The 18,033-nt window shown below is 34.7% G+C and overlaps 1 protein-coding gene across 9 annotated transcripts in view; it reads right to left on the bottom strand.

Annotated features, from left to right (window-relative positions):
* TANC2 (tetratricopeptide repeat, ankyrin repeat and coiled-coil containing 2) overlaps positions 1-18,033 on the bottom strand; it is a 388,431-nt gene that overhangs the window by 151,729 nt on the left and 218,669 nt on the right. The window lies entirely within an intron of this gene.

Here is an 18,033-nt window from a genome sequence, read left to right as displayed (position 1 = left end):
ATTCTTTTATTATTTTGAAATCAATTCAAATATACAAAAAAATTTCAAAAATAGTACAAAGAATATTTTTTCCTTAACCATTTGAAAGTACAGACATAATGAACCATCATCCCTAGATAGTATGTATTTCCTATAAACGAAGGCATTCTTTCACATAACCACAGTACCAGCACAGAAATCGGGAAAACAACATTGTATATTATGACAATCTTCTTCACAGGTCCCATTTAAGTTTTCACATTTGTCCCAGTAATGTCCTTTCTAGAGAAACAATCCAATTCAGGATTATGCAATGCATTTAGTTCACAGTTTTCTTTTCTCCCTTTAAACTGGAACAGTTCTTCAGCCTTTTCTTAACTTTCATGACCTTGACACTTTTGAAGTTATAGGCCAGTTGTTTTGCATGATGTCTTTCAATTTTAATTTATCTCATGTTATTTCATGATTTGATTTAGGTTATGCATTTTTGGCAGGAATATCATAAAAGTAATGCTGTGTTAACTTTGATCACTTGGTTATGGTAGTGTCTGCCAGATATTTCCACTCTAAAATTATACTTTTTATCTTTGTAATTAATAAGTATTTTGTGGGGGGCATACTTTGAGACCATGTAAATATCCCATTCTTCAACAAACTTTTAAACTTTAAAAAATATTTTTGTGGTAAAATATATATAACAAAATTTGCCATCCTAACCATTTTTAAGTGAACAATTCAGTGACATTAAGTACAGTCACAATGTGGTGTAACCACTGCCACTACACATGTCCAGAACTTTTTCATCTCCAAAAGAAACTCTGTGCCCATTAAATGATAACTTGCCATTCCCCACTCTTTCTAGCCCCTAGTAACCTCCATTCTACTTTTGTCTCTATGAATTTGTTTATTCTAGGTACCTCATATTAGTAGAACATACAATATTGTCCTTTTATGTCTACCTTATCTTAGTTTGCATAATGTTTTCCATGTTGTAGCATGTATCAGAATTTCATTCCTTTTTATGACTGAATAATATTCCATTGTATGTATATATCACATTTAGTTTATCCATTCATCTGATGCTGGACACTTGGGTTGTTTCCACCTTTTGGGTATTATGAATAATGATAGTACGAACACTGGTGTACAAGTATCAGTCTGAATCTCTCCACAACAAACTTTTGCCCACTACTTTCAGTATCCTTAATATTTCTTGATTACTATCATGATTGCCAAATAGTGATTTTTTAAAAATCCATTACTTTTTCTACAGGTTAATTTCTTTTCCCCATCCATCCATCCATTTGTATGAACTCACTGAAATATTTACATTCATTTTTATTTGTAAATCCATATACAAACACACACTCCAGAAGCTCACAGTGATGCCTCTAATTCCAATTCAGTACCATAGGATAAATTCTAGTTTTTTTCTTTTCCAAAGTTGTAACTTTGTTCTCCAATAGTGAGAAACCTGGCTCTCATTATCCTTACTTATTTAATCTATTCCCCCTACACGTAGCAAATTTCACTACTGCTCATTGCCACCCTGCACACAGATGCTCTCCTCATCCTGGCTGGGTTCCTACCTCATGCTGGCTAGGCCTCAGCTACTACTTCCCCCACAGTCAGCATCATTTAAAAAAATTGATATATAATTCGCATGCCATAAACTTTATCCCCTTAAAATGTACAATTCAGTGTCTTTTAAATATTCATAAGGTTATGCAACCATCACCACTCTCTAATTCTAGAACATTTCCATCACTCCAAAAAGAAAGCCCATTCAAGTTCATTTTTGCCCTGAAATTTAGACCCTAAAATTCCTGATCTCTGGCATTCATTTTAATCTTCTGCTTCCAAACTGTTACATTCTTTCCACATAACTAGCTTTTTAGGTTCTCTTTCTATTTAGGCTATTTTTCTGTGGTTACCAACCATAGGAATTATTCTTTTTCAAATCTTTTCACTAAGGGATGCTAAACAAAGTCAACATGAGGTTCTTCCTCAGACTCACTGTCCAGATAAATTTCCAAATAGAGAATTTATAGAAGTCACATAAAAAGAAGCCAGGAACTCAAAATGATCTATTCTAAACATGATGCAGAAATAATTTACCTAAACTGAATATCTATTTACATTAACTTGATTCATTGTAAACATTTTTTTCAGGTTTTGTTTTACATTCAGACGCATTTAGTCTAACCTCATAACAATCCACAATAGCATAGATCCTATAGGACATTATAAAAATCTTTTCTTTTTAGTCAGATATGTCCTTTTAGCATAGCAAGCATTAGCTATAGTATCATATGGTTTGACACCAAAAATACAATAGCTTCTTAATTTTTTAGGCTATTCAGTATTGCACTAAACCAATCCAAATGGCGAGAAAGTGAGATTTATATTATTATTCAGTCTAACATTTATCTAAACTTCTGTGCTAAAGCCGCAGCAGGGGGTCAGAGGAAAAAACTGTATGTGTATTTCTGTATGCTATTATTGCTTGCATTCAAGCATTCCACCTGTGGGGAAAATTGATATAGAACTCTTACTGAATTTAGTCAGCATAGAAAAACAGGTTCTATTTTCCCTTCCCTACTTTCCCTCCAAAAGGCAACATAAATAGATTTCTTTACCACAGAACAGAAGAAAGAAAATCAGTAGGATTATTTTTACATTACAAATATTTAGATTTAGTATTTTCTCCCAAAGAATAATTGAAAGCTTCCTACTCCTTGATAAAAGAAAAAGGTATGTGCCATACTCAAATTCATAAATTACCCTTTCTCTTCTATACATTAAACTAGTTAAGTTTTTCCAAATTCTTCTCGGCATATATTCCTGACCTCTAGATGTTCTTGGGCTCCATTTCACTTTCTTCTAGAAAGTCATCCTGATAATCACCAAATATTTTCTAAAGTGCATGTTAACACTAGGTACTATGACATCTTGAGGAATTCTTGTAGTATGGGTCAGCTGGTGATAAATTCTGTGTTTTAATGTGTTGAAAGAAGTCTTTATTTTGCCATTATTATTGAAAGATATCTTTTCAGGTTATAGAATTCTAGTTTGATATATATACAGTGTCAGAACTTTAAAGATTTTGTTCTACTGTCTTCTAGCTTGAATGTTTTTCCAAGAAGTGGGTTGTTATCCTTGTCTTTCTTTCTCTGTATGTAATTTTGTGTGCTTTCTCTGACTAACTTTGAGTGTTCTGTTTATTATTAGTTTTAAGCAGTTTTATAATGTTGTTTCTCAGTATAATCTTCAGGTTCTTGTGCTTGGGATTTACCGAGCTTCTTAGATCTGTGGATTTAGAGTTTTCATGAAATTTAGAAAACTTCTGGCTATTTTTCCTTCAAATATATATATAATCTATTTATTATATATTATATGTTCTATTATATTTATATATTATAAATATGTTATGTGTTATAGCATAATATATTATATATATATATATATATAGTTTGGTTATGCTCTCCCTCCTCTCCTCTCATCCTTCTGGGACTCTGATTACACACTTATTAGGCTGCTTTTTTTTTTTTTTGCCGAGGAAGATTTACCCTGAGCTAACATCTGTGCCAATTTTCCTCTATTTTTCAGTGTGTGGGCTGCCAGCACAGCATGGCCACTAATAGAGCAGTGTAGGTCTGTGCCTATGAACCAAACCCGGGGTGCCAAAGTGGAGCACGCTAACTTAACCACTAGGCCACCAGGGCTGGCCCTTATTAGGCTTCTTGAAGTGGTCCCACAGTCCACTTTTTCAGTCTTTTTTCCTTAAGTGTTTCACTTTCAATAGTTTCTATTGTTATGTCTTCAAGTTCACTCATCTTTTCTTCTGCAATATCTAATTGGGTGTTAACTCCACCTATTGTATTTTTCATTTAAATCTCTAATATGGTAATTTTTATCTCTAGAAGTTCATATTAGGTCATTTTTATGTTTTCACATTTCTAACATACTATTTCCTCTCTTTGTGAAAATACAGAATAAAGTTACAACTGTCTTATTGCTTCTGTCTACTAATTCTATCGCCTGGCTAATTCGGAGGTTGACTTTGACTGACTGAATTTACTCCTCCTTATAGGAAGTGTTTTCCAGCTTCTTTGCATGCCTGGTAACTTTTTTGATTGGATGCCAGGCATTATGCATTTTTCACTTGGGTGCTGCTGGATGTTTTTGTAATCCTGTAAATATTCTTTATATATATATATATATATATATACACACGCACATATGCACGTATAATGTTTCTAGAACTTTGCATTTGTTTTCCTGTCTTCCTTCTCATCCTTTAGAGCTTTGTTTAATCTTTATATAATCCAGCTAATTTCTTTACAGCACTTACCATGATCTACAATCATCTCATTTATTAGTTGACTCGTTTTATTGCCTGTTTGCCCAACTAGAATATAAGCTCAACAAACAGACGGATCCTGTTTGTCCCTTTCACTGTTTTAGCCATAGTATATAGTGTACTACCTGGCATATAATACACAAATAAATCTTTACTGACTGAATAAATAAATTAGGTCTTCTATATTAACCAAAAAGTTTTATGTGTTTCCTCATAATAAAATTTTATCTTTAATCATAGCATAGAATGTGTGCGATGCTGGTGGCACCACCAACAGACAACTCTAAGGGGCTCTATAATATCCAACAGTTCCTCATTTCCCTACCTCTGCCTAACTAAGGTACTCTAACATAAAATCTCAGGAAAAAGCTGTGTTATACATGGTATAAACTAATCTGTTCTCTGTATCTATGAGCTTGGCTATTTTTAGATTCCACATATAAGTGAGATCATCCAATATTTGTCTATCTCAGTCTGACTTATTTCACTTAGCATAATGCCCTCAAGGTCCATCCATGTCCACGTTGCTGCAAATGGCAAGAACCATGTTGTTGCAAATGGCAACAGTTTCTGATTAAAATTCTAAATGTTATTCTGAAGATATCTATAATAAAATTTAAAAGTCCCTGACCTTTTTAGATTTCACAACACTTATTACACTACACACAAATGGCAGGCAAGAAGCTATATGGGAAAATGAAGGAGTGGTAAATCAAGAAAACAAGGGAAGTGGGGTGAGAGAGAGTGAGATGATTTGAAGGAAATGGAAAAGGCCTTTCCTGTGCTTTATTATCACAGCATATATCACATTATAATTTCATGCATTGTTCACAAAAGTCCACGTTACTCAATTAAGAAAGAGAGTAGAGGAAAACAAACCAAACTCTTCCTTTTTCTTCTAGGTTCTTATCCTCATGTCACTCTTATTATTACTGTATCACTCTATTCTCTTACCTGCTTTTCTTCTATGGCCCTGATAGAGGTCGAAAAGAAACTAATATTTATTATCTTTAAGAAGTCCACAAGTTCACATATTTTATATACATTGAAGTATTTATGAGAGAAATGATATAATGATTGAGTTTTGCTGAAATTACTACAGAAAAAAATGGGGAAGATATAGCTAAAACAAAGTGGTCAAAATTATTGAAGCTGGGAAATGAGTACATAGTAGTTCATTATTCTATTTTCTACTTCTATGAATATTTGGAATTTGGGGGAAAAAACTAGGCAAAGAAGTTTCTTTTGAATAACTCAGCGGTTCTCAACTGGGGACAATTTTGCCTCCAGGGAACATTTGGCAATGTCTGGAGATATTTCTGGATGTCACAACTTGGGGGAGAGGTGTTACTACTGGCACCTGGTAGGTAGAGGCCAGAAATTCTACTAAACATCCTACAATACACAAGAGAGTTCTCATAATGAAGGATTATCTAGCCCCAAAAGTCAATAGTATTGAGGTTGGGAAACCGTAAAACAGCTAGAATGATGTTATCCTTTAAAATTTGTCAAACTGGATGAACTCTCAATACACAGTCAGTACGCAGACAAGTCTCCAACCTGTTATTTCTGAGTATTCTTAGAGTTACTTCAATTTCTGGCTTACGGTGAGTTTTTAGTCTCTGGGCTGTTTCCATTCTGAGTGTGAGGTATGTTTTCTGCAGTACTGGATTCTGCTATAATCTTTTCAGTCTTCAACGGACCTTAGTCTTATGGTGATGAATAGGCAGGACTTTACGGGGGTTACACTGTGTGTGTCAAGGGTAGGGGATTATACCAAGGCACAGAACAACTTAAAATTAAAAATATGATATATCTCATATTTTTCACAGATTATCTATTATTAATTATAATAACAGCAAGCATATATGGGGATTAACTATATGCCAAGTACTGTTTCTAAGTATTTTACATAAATTAACTCATTTAATTACCACAACGGCCCTGTGAGGTAGACACTGTTATCCTCATTTTATGAATAAAGAAAGTGAAGCACAGAAGGGATAAGTAACTTACCCAAATTCACGTGGCTAGTAAGTGGCTAAACCAGGCAATCTGGATCTAAAACTCAAGCTCTTAAACCTGAAACTTACTGCCATCCCCAATTCCAGTCTCTTACCATGTTGCTGGGCATCACTTCTTGCCTCCCTTCTGCCCAGGTATTTGCTCAAAACTCTCAAAATTCCTCTTAAATCCTCATACTAAATATTTTACCTATCTTTTTGTCTCATCCATAACTAACCAGGTGATGTGAAGAGGGTGTCATCTTCATAACCAAACACACTCAGTTGAAGTATGTCCCTAAACAATGATAGTACTTTCCTTGAGTGGAATTCTACTGTGACTTCTTTAATAATCATGAATTTGGAGTATGATAAACAAAAATGATGGCTGGTAGGTTGTTGGAAAATAATCACTGTGACACTATTATACACAAAATAAATCATACAGCATTCACACTTTATGCTGATTAAAATTATTTAAATTTATAGCTCTTGGTTTCACTTTGGCTATTTGGGAAAAGTGTGCTTATGCAATAGGCTTTGCTCCCAGAATACTGAATGAAGAATACAGCACCATAAAAACTAAAATTTACATGAAAATGGAAAGGTTCAAGAACAGTAAAGAAAACTTAAAGAAGAATGACTTCTATTAATATCAAGACTTAATATAATGCTAAAGTAATTAAGACAGGGTACGGTTGACAGAAACATAGATAAAAAGACCAATGAAACAGAATCCAGAATCCAGAAGCATATCTATACATATATAATCATTTTATTTAGGACAAAGGCACCACTGCAATATTTTAGTAACAGGATGGTAGTTTCAATATTGGTGATGGATTAATATGATATGAATAAAAATGAATCCTGTCCCTACCTCATATCATATACAAAAACCAATTCCAGATGCACTATAGACCCAAATGTGAAAGGTAAAACAATAAAGTTTCTAGAAGATTACCTAATAGAATATCTTCATGACCTAGGACTACGCAAAGATTTCTTGAACAGCATACAAAAGGGACTAACCAAAAAAGAAAAAATGGATAAAGTGAAGTTTATTAATAGGAAAAACTTCTGTTCACCAAAGACATCACTAAGAGGGTAAAAAGGCAAGCTGTAGAGTGGGGAAAGATATCTGTAGTTCATATGATCTAACAAAGGACTTGTATCCAGAATATATAAAGAACCCTCACAAATCAATAAGAAAAATAAAGACAATCCAAATAAAAGATGGACAAAAAATCTACACAGGAATTTACAAAAGAGGATATTCAAATAATCAATAAGCATATGAAAAGCTGTTCAACATTACTGGGAAATGCAAATAAAAACCACAATGAGATACCCTACATAAGTGCAGTGCAGAATAGCACAGAAAACAAACAAAACATCTGACAATATGGGGTAAAGAACACTTAAACTGTACTGGTGGGAATGTAAATTGGTAGCATTAAATTTCGAAGAATTTTTAGGCTGAACATCCTGAAACCCTATGACCCAGCAAGTACACTACTAGGTATATGCCAAAAGAAAAAACACGCATAGGTGCATCAAAATATATGTAACAAACATTCATAGAAGAATTATTCATAATAACCAAAATTGAAATTGTCCATCAACAGCAGACTTACAACGAAATATGACAGTAATAAAAGAGAATCTTACAAACACATTACTGACCAAAAGGAGAGAGACTCAAAAGAGTACATACTAAATGATTTCATTTATACAACGTTTGAAAATTGGTAAAAGAAATAATTGATAATGACAGTCAGAACAGTGGTTATGCTTGTAGGGAGTGGACAGCGATGCAGAAGCATGAGCAAAGCTTTTGAAGTGCTGGTAATGCTCTATAGCTTGATTTAGGTAGTGATTATATAGATGTGTCCAATTTATGAAATTTCATACAGCTGCATAATTATGATTTGTGTACCTTTCTGTATTTATATTTTAATTTTAAAAAACTACAGAAAACATAGTAAGGACACAGGACACTGGGTTTGAGAATGCAAAAATATTCACAATACCTGGGGTTTTTTTCCCTCCAAGAAAGAAGTCTAGAGTTATGAAAAAAGAAATAGTGCTATATTATTTAAAAATTTAGTATAAAATAAAAAATTACTTGACCACTCCTCTTGTACCAGTTAACAACTTAAAATGGAGCAATGACATAAAGATAGAGAGAAGCTAATGTATATAAGAAATATTTTCTAAGTTAAAGAAAGTGCTAGAAAGTGCAGAGAAAGAAACAAACTTGTCTTGGAAGGGTGGAGGGAGGAAAAAGAGGGAAGAAGGCTCTTGGAGGAGGCCATACTAAAAATTCTTGTAATGGTTGAGTTTGATTTTTCAACAGTAGAATTAGGGAAGAAGAACAGAGAGAACAATTTTCAGATTCAAATTCTGTATGACTTATCAGTTCAAGTGAAACACAGAACTCTTAAGATCAAAACTGATTAAATGTAGCATATTTAATGTTTGTGTGTGAGGAAGATTGGCCCTGAGCTAACAATTGTTGCCAATCTTCCTCGTTTTGCTTGCTTGAGGAAGACCGTCACTGAGCTGCCATCTGTGCCTAGTTTCCTCTATTTTATGGGGATACCAGCACAGCATGGCTTGACAAGGGGTGCTAGGTCTGTGCCCGGGATCTGAACCTGCGAACCCCAGGCCGCAGAAGTGGAGTGTGCGAACTTAACCACGAGGCCACTGGGCTGGCGCCTATTTAATGTTGTTTTAAAAGTGTTTTAAGTTTATTTCTGGAGTAATAATATTGATAGTAGTGCTAGTAGTAATAATAATAACTAATACTCATTGAGATATTACTGTTTGGTACCTTTCTAAGTGCTTTACATGTATTAAATCATCGAATCTTCACAACATTCCGAACCTTATAGACAGTAGAAATGAGGCACACAAAGATTAAGTTCTTGCTTGCCCATGGTTACAGAATTAGGTAAGTGACAGAGTCAATATTGAAGTCCAGGCTGTCTGGCTCCTGAGCCTGTGTTCTTAACCACTTTATTATTTTGCCAGGAAATATGTGATTATTGAGTATAAACTGTTTATATGGCTATTTATTTTTACCTTTAACAACATCCAGCAGGATTATCTGATGATAGACAATATAGGAAAGCATTCATTAATTCAATAAATATTTACTGAGTACTTTCTGTGTGTTCAGTACTGTGTTAGGTGTTAAGATATTCATTTAAGAACAATGGGCATAGTCCCTATCCTTAAGGAGCTTATAGTCTAATGGGGGAAAATAGAAAATAAATAATTTAATTAACTCATAGTAAATTAAAATTTGTGAGAAATATAATGCAGGCAAGAAATAGGATGTTGTAAAAAAGCAAGTGCTGAATATTTCAGACCATTTTGGTATTTATTTGATGACATCAATTCTCCTTTCAGAGATGGTTTATGCCTTACAAAATTTGCAAAAGTGCCTTCTACTTAAAGCAGCCAAACTGCAGAGGGATTAAACAATGTTTAAAACTGTGCCAAGAAATGAACGTCTAAAAGCTAATGTATCCAAATCCCTAATCTGTATTCCTAACACGGCAGGTTACACATAGTCTAGTTCCAGAAACTCTTAATTCTCAGCATTCTCTTAGCATTTTCACATCGGGCTGTTTACATTTTCCTTTATGATCTGTTAATTATAAACTGCTTGTTTTCATCTATTTCAAGACTCAGAAATTTGTACCACATTTAATCAAATACAGAAACCCACGTTTCCTCTCCAACAGAGTCACAAAACCTATCATTAGCTTGGCCCAATTGCCAAAGCAAACCTGGTTATACTTTCATTTCTTAGTTCTTAAATGACTACCTAAATTTTTCCTTTTCTGATGAATATTGGAAAATGTTTGACTGCTAAAAGCAGGGGCTGCTATTTGTCACAGTAACTGCTGAAGCCGGCATGGGAGCTCTTCCACAACCTCCCAAAACTGAGCTCCCGAATGTGAGAATCACTGCCTACCAGCAATCAAGAATCAAAGCAACCACCAATAGCTCATCTCCACTCATAGTGGCTCACTTTAAAGCATTTGCGACACTTAGTTCCCTGGGGCATATTTCAAGAAGACGGGAGGAAACAGATGAAACAACTGTCGAAACTGTGGGATGGGTACATGGAAGGATTTTTGAATATTTTTAAAACTTTACATAAAAGTTTTTTTGGCTTGGCCACGTGACTTTATTTGGACCTTGGAATGTTATGAACAGAGAATTGAAATGTGCCTGTGCAGTTGGGCTTCTGTTCTTGTGCTCTGGTGATCCAGCAGGAGAACAACTTCTCTCCAGCTGATGCCCATTCAGCCTGGGCTCCAGAATGGATACACAAAGACCTGAGCCCAGCTCGAACTTTAGAGCTGCCTCAGCCAAGGTGCAGCCTGAAACAGAGCCATTCCAAACAATACTTGCAAATCCTTGAGTAAGAAAAAAATTGCTTATTTTTGGTGGCAAGAAGTTTTAGGATGGTTTGTTACATAGGATTATTGTGAACATTTAATTTTTAGATATCTAATTTGACTAAAATACAACCATAACTTAATTAGCAGATCATAATGAATTTCTGGTGGTTTTTCCTACCATGTATTATTTTCTGTTCAATATAAGCACTTACTTTCATATCCACTTACTTCTAGTTGCCACCTTAGTCCAGATTCTATTCTATTTCTTACTCATCTATTGATCTTCTCTTTTTAAAGATATAATATATATACAATAAATTATATTCCTACAAAGGATACAATTCTATAAAATTTGACAGATATAGACATCTGTGAAACAACCACCAAAATCAGGATACAGAACATTTCTATCATCCCCAGAACCTTCCCTGTGTGGCTTTGAAGTCAAACCCTCCCTCAACCCTTAGCCACAGGCAACCACTGACCTGTTTTCTGCTATCTTAGATTAGTTCGTATATTCTATAATTTTATATAAATAGAATTAAACAGTATTTATTCTTTTTTGTCTGGCTTCTTTCATTCAGCATAATGTTCTTGAAGTCCATACATGTTGCTGAGTCTTTCAATAGTTTGTTCTTTTTTATAGCTGAGTAGTATTCCTTTGTCTGGATGCACCATATTTTACTTGTTTTCTGTTGATGGACACTGGATTGTTTCCAGTTTTTGGCTATCACATATAAAGGTGCTATGTAAAAGTTTTTATGTGGACATATATTTTAATTTCTCTTGGACAAATACATAGGTGTGTAATGGCCAGGTTATAAAGTTTAAAAATGTAAAAATTTGACTTTATAAGAAATTGCCAGTTTCCAAAGAGATTGTTCAGTTTACACTATCACAAGCAGTGTATAAGAGTTCTAGTATCTTCAATATGTGGTACTATGAGCTGTTCTGATTTTAGCCATACTAATGAGTGCACAGTGGTATCACATGGTTTTAATTTGCATTTCTTTAATGACTAATGATGTTGAGCATCTTTTCATGTGTTTATTGGCCATTTTATATCTTCTTTTGTGAATGTCTCTTCAAATCTTTTGTACCATTTAAAAAATTAGGTTCTCTTCTTGTTAATTAGTTGTAAGAGTTCTTTATTTTGGATATCTGTCAGACGTATGTATGCTAGTATTTTATCCCATTCTATGGTTTGCCTTTCCCTTTTCTTAACAGTGTTTTTTGAAGAGCAAAGGTTTTTAAGTTTAGATAGATAAGTTCAACTTTTAAATTTTTTTCTTTTATAGCTCATAGTTATGTCCTATCCAAGAAATCTTTGCCTACCCAAAGTTATAAAGATTTGCTTCTAGCTCTTACATTTAAGTCTACATTTTAACTTTTACGCATGGTATGAGGTAAGGGTCAATGTTTATTTCTCCATTGAATTTCCCTGGGACCTTTACTGAAGAATAATGGAAGTCCTTTAACTTTGTAATTCTTTGAAAAACTGCTTAGGCCATTCTAGGTCATTTGCATTTCCATATAAATTTAGAATCACGTAAACTTCTAATTTAGAATCATGTAAATCTCTACAAACATTTTTTTCTTGGGTTTGTGTTGCATCAATTTGAGGAAAATTACTATTTTAACAATACTGAATCTTCTAATCCATAAATATGACACAGAGCATTTATCTGGATCTTTAATTTGTCTCAGCAATGTTTTATTTATAATTTTTAGTGTACGTGTTTTGTTAAATTTATCCCTAAATATTTCATGATTTTGGATGCTATTGTAAATGATATTGCTTTTAGATTTAATTTCTAATTGTTCTTTGCTAGAATTTAGAAATACTACTGATTTTTATATAAGGACCTTGCTGTCCTCCTTTTTTCAACTTACATAAACACATTTATATAAATGTAATTGGAAACGTTGCAAGTATTGGCTTATGTTTGTGTATTGTTCTGCTAATATATAAACATTTTACATAATATAAAGGTAATTAAGAGTTGGGGAGGGTAATCTCCGCATTCAATGTGGAACACTGACATATCAAAGCAGGTTATCAGGGGCTTCTTTACACCAAATTTGGAAGAAACAATGATGAGACACCCTGGAATTAACCAGATCTGGCGTTAGGATTCTTAAACAGGAAAGGGAGATGGACAAAGACTACCTCCTGAATTCCTCAGGCATGTCCCTAAATATATATATAGAAACTTTCTTTAGTGTTCCTAGGGGCAACAATTTGGTGTGGGACACTGAGATGTCACTTATAATGTTTTCAAACTTAACTCCAGGAATCTGATTCTGAGTTATTCTAGCTGGGGATAAAGGCAGGGAGAGTGGAGGTACTGTAAGGTTATAAGAAAATGAGACTATTAAAAGAGCTGTAAAACTAGGGGTACTGTAAAGAACCAAAAGGGCAAGTTAATTCTAATTTAGAAGTCTGAGAAGAGCTGTAATACTGGTATACGGGAAAAGGGATTTCCGTCACCCAGCACAGCTTTAGTGCCATGAGATGACTAAGTAGACATCAATTAACGTGGAAAGTGATATATCACCAAGGCATTAATAATGCCAAAGTCATGTCCAGATCTACCTTTGTCATTGGGTGTGACAGCCTGGCAGCTGTCATGAAGGTCACAAAGTGCAGATAAGAGAGAATGGTACAAGTGGCTGCAGAGGATGATAAGGTAAAGGTGTAACCCGCCCAGGCCAGGAAAACAAATAACTCACAGAAGGGGATTATAGCAACTATGTTGTTCCAGGTGAAACAGTGTTCTTGTCATTTTGCAACCACAAGTGGTATGCAATTGTCCTCATGAAGTGTAAGGAATCCAGTTCCAAAACTTTACATTCTATGTGCATACGTCTGAGTCCTATCAAAAAAGCATTTCTTTTGTATGTATGTTTGTTTACGTTGAAGCATGGAAGTCATATATGTTCTATGTTAGACTACTGTAATTATGTTATGTGAAAAAAGGTATGGAAATAAATGAAAACCACTCAAATAAGAATAAGCAAAGGCTATTTATTCAGAGCTTGATATAGCAAGGGAGTCAGCCACCATCACTTGCACTTGGCAGAGACTCAAAGGCAGGCAGAGGAGTGGGAAACCTTTACAGTGGGGAATAAAGGGAAAGGTTTCAGATATGCCCTGACTGGAGGTACTTGGCATGGAGAAGCTGAAGCAGGCTAACTAGAAGCAGATGCATCCTATGTGATTGGTTGGGTGTGCATACTTAACTCTCTCTGGTTGGTCCTAAGTTAAAAGTGAGGGCAAAAACTAGAGAAGCTGTCAGTTAATAATCAAGCGCCCATCATTTTGCTCCGAGTGTTATAGGAGTTATTCTTGCCTTCCTGGACTGGTTGCCAGAGACAGTAGTCTGACTTCTTACAGGTCTGACTTGTAGATAGTAGGTTGGCTCCTGGGCTGGTCACTGCAGATTGGGGTCAGAGTTCTATTTTGATATATGGTCTGGCTATTGTATATATATTCAGTTTTTCAAACGATAGTGTTAGGTTTATTCACATATTTCTTTTTCCTATCATTGAGGATAAATGTGTCACATTTGGCTAGCAGATACTATTTTCCTAAAATCTTCATTCTTGGTTTCATACTTATTGATTATGTTCTCTACATGTACTACAATTCGCTCATAGCTGACTGATCTCAGTTGGCTGCCGTGGCAGAATTCTGATCCTGTGAAGCTTTATGCCCCTTCCCATGCTAGTCACATTGGCCCTGTGTATACCCTTCATCCCATGGAAGGAGAAAGTTTAGTAAGAATTTAAAACAAATAAGATACAACAAATCAAAAACCACTAAAGAAATACCACTCCCCCTTTCCCAATACCATAGTAAAATCACATTATAAACACAGATTAAGAAATCATGGTTCCAGCTGTTCAAGCTTACAAGCCCCTTTGTAGTAAATCAGAAAGTCAAAAGACATATTCTTAGTAGAGAGAAAACTATGTCATTTACATATGTTTATAACATACTAAATTTTTTTATTTTGCCTTCCTCCGACTTTTTGGATTCATTTCATTCAACACACACACAATGAACATCTACTATGTATTAGTCACTATACTGAGCACTGTGGATATAGTGGTAAGCATAAGCAAATTGTCCAGATGGGTGTTTTTTGATAATTTTAGCGTTTATTTTCTCGTTGTTTGGATATTTGAGAAGAAGTGATTGAGGGATAAGTGTTATTCAAAAGAAAGTGTTATTCAAAAGTGTTTTCATTAGAAAAACGCTGTGATGATTCAGCTATAGTTTAATTCTTTCTTTCTTCTCTCTAGGGCAAAGAGCATATCATCCAAGTCTTTATAAAAAATGTTACTTGGTTAGGGACCAGATAAGGCATTTGTTGTACTAGAGAATTTGTTGTATAAAATAAATTTTAACTGAGAAAATAAGCATCATTGCTCTGATGAGGTACCAGAAAATAGCATCCATATTTTATGCCCTTGACTGTAATGGAAGTTTTACTTGTACACAAATGAATTCTAACCAGTGTTCTCTCACTTTAAGACTTACAAATAAAAAAATTATTTATATAAAATAAATAATACCTTTAGATACTAAGGGTAGCCTTCTGTTCTACAGTACCAAAGATGATTTACATGGATTAACAGAAGAGTAAGTGTTTAATAGAAGAGTAAGTTTAGGCATTTTGTGGTAAATACAAAAATGTAAAAAAAAAAAAAAGTATTATGTGGCTTTTGATACTCAATGTTTTAATAAAACATTAATCAGCAGATAAGAACATTCCTCTTAAAATTGGTTTGCAACAGAGCCAAGCAATAGAAAGCCAAACTATAGTAAGCTTGTGTCTCATTATCCTCTGCAAACATTAAAAGAAATTCTCCAATCATTTTGGATGTTGACTCCTACTCTCCTTTTAAATTTGTTTTCTCTGGCAGCAATATAAACATCAGCTTTATCTACTCACAATTATAACTTAACTATTATGGCTATTGTAGAAAGTAAGATAAGCAGAAAACATAAATGCTGAACTTACCTCAATGATCTATGAAATACATTTGGGATTTGTAGCTGGATGAAGCAGACATTTTCCTCCCCAATCTAATAGTAACAGGTCAAATAACGCCAGATGGAGATCAGGAGCAGAAAAGCAAGTTTTTCAACAATTCAGTATCATGTGTAATATCATAACCACAATGGGCAAAATTTGTCAACATTTTTATGTAAAATACTAATTTCTTTGAGATTTGGCTTCTATGTCCAAATAGGAGACAACTTGCTCAAAGAGATGGACCATGAACCAACTCCAAAAGTCTGTCTGAAAAGAGAACTTCCTTATATTTCAAGTAATCAACTGGCTAATAATACCATTTTCAATTTCTTATTATATAGCTCCCAGAATTTAAGGGAACTGGTTTGTCCAAAAAGGCAGTGTTCTCTAAGACTGTTTTAGTGTATAGTCTGTTCCCATGTAGCTTCATGGGGAGCAGAGAATGGAAAAATAAAGACATTCCTTTTATACACTTTAGGATGTGTATGCAATCTAAAAATATAAATGCTATAATTTTTCCCCCCAAAGGAAATAATGGCGGCAGGGACCTTCAGTAATTGGAGACCTTCCAGCTGATGACAACTAACAAAAACTGGGCAAAACATATTTGAAAAATCTTTTAAAAAACATTAAAGACCTACCAAGATAGTGGTAAATCAAGACAAGAACAGGGAGAAGATGGAAATCCAGAATGGAGATCTTGCCCAGCATGGAGGGCTACTTTAGCACTGGGGGCATCTAATGGGGAAATGACTGAGAAGCTGAGCTGTGCTTTTGGCTGTCTCAAAAGGTCAGGGGAACAAAACTAGTGTCTAGGATCCACCAAGAGTGGGAACTCTAGTAAAACACTCCACACTTTGGGCTTGAAACCTTTAAGAGTTACACTCTAGGAGTAAAGATGAACCAGAAGTAAAGCAGGTCTTGCAGTCCTCATTTGTGTTACCTTATTAGCCTGAAAAACCTCAAACCCTGAACTTGGATTGAATTGGTCCCAGAGGCAGAAGCAAATGAAAATTCTCTCTAGAGAAAAAAAAAAATCATCTTACCTTCAGATTACTTTTATGAATCTTTTCAAATATTAAATACAGCACAAAAAAAATAATTAGGTGTATAAAAGACAAGAGAATTAGCAGAAATAATAGGCAAAAGAAAAGTTGTAAAGGTGATGGGGTTGGAGTACTGTAATTAATCTCTTAAGATAATTCTTGATGTTGTAAAAATGTGGTAGAAAAGAGCTAGAGTCTCTGGGAAGATGAGTGGTGGAAATGGAGGAAGGAGAGAGCAGGGGAAGAGTTACAAGACTAAGAGTCATTTGACGATTACAATAGTGTTGAAGACGGTATTTCCCTAACACCAGTAGAGGTTATTGGTTGAGGAAATTCTCCCTTAGTTCTTTTCTTTTCAAAGTAACTTCATATTTCAATTGTTCAGTCATGCATAATACTTCCTCCTGGTGTAGCTAAACCATAGCAGCTAACAACAAATCATATTCTAAACAGTAGCATATGTAAACTAATGGAGGATCTAAATCAGGAACTCTTGATCTGAGGTCCTCTGATACATGCTTTTTTGGAAGTCTGTACATCCCCTGAAACTTTGTTTTAATAGGGAGAGAGTAAGGGAAATGTTCATTCTTCCATCTTCCAGTTCTTCTTTGCCACCTCCTAAAAAAATTAACCACTCCCAGTAACCCATAGCAGGGGTAGCAAACTCAAATACCTTCCGGATACAAGCAGTTTTAACATATCTGGCATGGCTAGGGATAATGGTAGTAGGAAATGATTAAGTGTATGTTGAATTACAGAGTATCAGCCAGCCAGAAGGCATTCTAATTCTAATTTTTTAAAATGTGCTCGCTAAAAAGTTTTTTGATACTGTCTCTAGAAAAACTTGTCTACTGTTTTAAAGTTAAATATAAGCTGGAGGTTAAGATGGTGGTCTGAGATGTTTTCCATAGTTCCAAGAACCACCTCTCAATATGGAAGGGTCCAGAGGGCAGAAAAGAAGGGAAGAATGGTTCCTGGAGGTAGTTAGGAAAACTAGATCCAGGTTCGGCTCTCAATGACACCGGCCACTGTCAATTCTCAACTGAGATGGAGAAAAACTGCCTAAGTTTTGGGCAGGTGCACAAAAATCTAAGGAACCTTTAATCATAGGATCCCCTTCTCTTGAAAGTGAAAGTGTTTCAATCTCTCCTACTCACCCTTCTTTTTCCCTCCTTC

The sequence above is a fragment of the Equus quagga genome, chromosome 11 (genome assembly GCF_021613505.1).
Source record: "Equus quagga isolate Etosha38 chromosome 11, UCLA_HA_Equagga_1.0, whole genome shotgun sequence".
NCBI lineage: Eukaryota > Metazoa > Chordata > Mammalia > Perissodactyla > Equidae > Equus > Equus quagga.
Note: the sequence above shows the minus strand (reverse complement) of the source record. Positions and strands in the feature narration are given on the sequence as shown.